Consider the following 3,944-nt stretch of genomic DNA (forward strand, 5'->3'; position numbering starts at 1 on the left):
TTTGTCTTTCTGTGCTTGACTGATTTCACTTAAAATAATGTCCTCCAGCCAGCACTTTGGGAGGCTGAGGCGGGTGAAATACGACGTCAGGAGTTCCAGACCAGCCTGGCCAACATGGTGAAACCCCGTCTCTACTAAAAATACAAAAAAATTAGCTGGGCATGGTGGCAGGTGCCTGTAATCCCAGCTACTCGGGAGGCTGAAGCAGGAGTATCTCTTGAACCCAGGAGGCCAAGGTTGCAGTGAGCCTATATCGCGCCATTCCACTCCAGCCCGGGTGACAGTGCGAGACTCCGTCTTAATAATAATAATAATAATAATAATAATAATAATAATAATAATCATAATGTCCTCCAGGTCCATCCATGTTGTTGCCAATGATGGGATTTCCTTCTTTTTTAAGGCTGAAGAGTATTCCATTGCACGTATATATGTACCACATTTTCTTTATCCATTCATCCATTGATGGGCACTTAAGTTGATTCCATCTCTTGGCTATTGTGAATAATGTTGCAATAAACATGTGAGTGCAGATATCGAGTCCGCATACTGATTTCATTTCCTTCGGCTATATACCCAGTAGAGATATTGCTGAATTGTTTGGTAGTTTTATTTTTAATTTTCTGAAAAACCTCCATACTGTTTTCCATAATGGATGTACTAATTTACATTCCCAACAACAGTGTGCAAGGGTTCCCTTTTCCCCATATCCTCATCAACACTTATCTTTTGTATTTTTGATGATAGCTATTTTAACAAGTGTGAGGTGATACCTCATTGTGATTTTAATTTGCATTTTCCTTGCAAGATGGGTGAAGTTGAACATTTTTTAATGTACCTGTTGGCCATTTGTATGTCTTCTTTTGAGAAATGTCTATTTAGGTCCTTTGCCCATTTTTAAATATGGTTATTTGATTTATTGCTATTGAGTTGTTTGAGTTCCTTATATATTTTGGATATTAATCCCTTATTAGTTATATGACTTGCAAATATTTTCTCCCATTCCATAGGTTGTCTCTTCACTCGATTGATTATTTTCTTTGTGGTATGGAAGCTTTTTAATTTGATGCAATTCTATTTGTCTACTTTTGTTTTTGTGGCCTATGCTTTTGGGATCATAGCCAAAAATCATTGTGTAGACCAATGTTGTGGAGTTTTCCACCTGTTTTCTTCAAACGACTTTTACAGCTTCAGAGCTTACGTTTAAGTCTTTAATCAATTTTGAGTTTGTTTTTGTATATGATGTAAGTGCCCAAGTTCTTTCTTCTGCATGGTGTATATCCAGTTTTCCTAACATCATTTATTACAGAGAATTGTTTTTTCCTCATTGTGTGTTCTCGGCATCTTTGTCAAAAATCAAATGGCTGTAAATGTATGGGTTTATTTTTGGGCTCTCCATTCTGTTCCACTGGTCAATGTGTCTGTTTTTATACCAGTACTAAGCTGTTTTGATTAATATAGCTTTGTAATGTATTTTGAAGTCAGGTAGTGAGATGTCACCAGTTTTGTTCTTTTTGCTCAAGATTGCTTTGGTTATTCGGGGTCTTTTGTGGTTTCATACAAACTTTAGAATTTTTTTCTGTTTCTGTGTAAAATGTCATTGGAATTTTGATAGTGATTGCATTGAATCTGTAAATCATATTGGGTAGTATGGACATTTTAACAAAATCAATTCTTCCATTCCATGAACACAGGATACCTTTCCATTTTTTAAATCTTCTTCAGTGTTTTCATTAATGTTTCATAGTTTTCAGCATACAGGTCTTAGATTTCTATAATTAAATTTATTCATAAGTGTTTTATCTTTGTAGTTATTGCAAATGGGATTGTTTTCTTGATTTCTTTTTTGGATAGCTGTTCATTGGTATATGGAAATGCTACTTATTTTTGTATGCTGATTTTGTGTCTTAAAACTTTATCGTATTTATCAGTTTGAACTTTTTTTGGTAGAGTCCTTGGGATTTTCTATATATATGATCATGTTGTCAAGAACAAGGACAATTTAACATCTTTCTTTCCAATTTGGATGCCTTTTATTCTGGCCTAATTGCCCTGGCTAGTACTTCTATTATTATAGAGAATAGAGTGGTAAAGAGGGGCAGTCTTGTCTTGTTCCTGACCTTAGAAGAGCTCTCAACTTTTTATCTTTGTGTATGATGTTAGCTGTGGGTTTGTTATATATGGCCTTTATTGTGTTGAAGTACATCTCTTTTATATATAATTTGTTAAGAGTTGTTTTAAATCATAAAAACGTGTTGAATTTCGTCAAATTTTTTTTCTGCATCTATTTAGATAATCATGTTTTTAATCCTCTATTCTATTTATGTGGTGTATCACATTTCTAAATTTGCATATGAGGAACCATCCTTGCATCCTAGGGATAAATTCCACTTGATAATGGTGAATGATCCTTTTAATGTGCTTTGAATTTCGTTTGCTACTATTTTGTTGAGAATTTTCGCATCCTTATTCCTCAGTGATATTGACCTATAATTTTCTTTGTTGTAGTGTCCTCGTCTGGCATTGGTTATCAGTGTAATACTGGCCTCTTAAAGCGAGTTTGCAAGTGCTCCCTCCTCTTCAGTTTTTTTTTTTTTTTTTTGAAAGAGTTTGAGAATGGTACTAATCAGGCATGAAGCCATCTGGCCCTGGGCTTTCTTTAATCAGCAACTTATCATTACTGGTTCAATTTCCTATTCATATTGGTCTGGTCAGATTTTCTATTTCTTCATGATTCAGTCTTGTTAAATTGTATGTGTCTAGGAATTTATTAATTTCTTCTAGGTTATCCAATTTGTTGGGGTATAATTGTTCACAAGAATTTCTTATTATTCTTTTTTTATTTCTAGAATATCAGCTGTAATATCTCCTCTTTTATTTCTGATTTTATTTGAGTCTTCTCTCAATTTATATACCACCATTACAGTATTAGAGTATTTTGAGTATGACTATGTATTACTTATACAATTAAATTTTGTACTTTTATGTTTTCATGTTACTTATTAGTGTCTTTGTCTTTCTGCTTGAAGAATTTCCTTTCTCATTTCTTGTAAGATAGGTCTGGTGGTGATGAGCTCCTCAGCTTTTGGTTTTCTGGGGAATGCTTTATCTCTCCTTTATTTCTGAAGGACAGTTTTGCCAGGTAGAGTAGTTTTGGCTGGCAGGTTTTTTTTTTTTTTTTTTTTTCCTGCACTTTCAGTATATTATCCCACTATTTCCTGGTTTTTGCTGATAAACCAGCTGATAGATGTATTATGGCTCCCTTATATGTAATATGTTTCTTAATTCTTGACACTTTCCTAATTTGTTGTTTGATTATTGATAGTTTAATTATGATGTGCCTTGATGAACTTCTCTTTGTGTTGAATTTTATTGGAAGCCTCTAGGCTTCCTGTACTTGTATGTTGGCATCTTTCTCCATATTTGGGAAATTTTCTACCAATTTTTAAAAAATAGGCCTTTTGATTATTTTCTCTCTCTTCTTGTGAAATTTCTATTAGGAAAAGGTAGTTCTCTTGATGGTGTTCCATAATTCCCATAGGCTTTCTTTTTATTCTTTTTTTTTTTTGGTCCTCTGTTTGGATAATTTCAAATGTCCTGTCTTCAAGCTCACTGATTCTTTTGCTTAATCAAGCCTGCTTCTGAAGATTTCTCTTAAATTTTTCAGTTCAGCGAATCCTTCATCTCTAGGATTTCTATTTGGATTTTTTAAATTAGATTTTTTGGGGGTCAAACTTCTCTTTTTGTTAAAGTATTGTATTCTACATTTTATTGAATTTTCTGTCCCTATTTTCTTACAGTTCAGTGATTTTTTTTTTTTAATTTATTTATTATTATTATACTTTAAGTTGTAGGGTACATGTGCATAACATGCAGGTTTGTTACATATGTATACTTGTGCCATGTTAGTCTGCTGCACCCATCAACTCGTCATTTACATCAGG

The sequence above is a fragment of the Papio anubis genome, chromosome X, assembly GCF_008728515.1.
Source record: "Papio anubis isolate 15944 chromosome X, Panubis1.0, whole genome shotgun sequence".
NCBI lineage: Eukaryota > Metazoa > Chordata > Mammalia > Primates > Cercopithecidae > Papio > Papio anubis.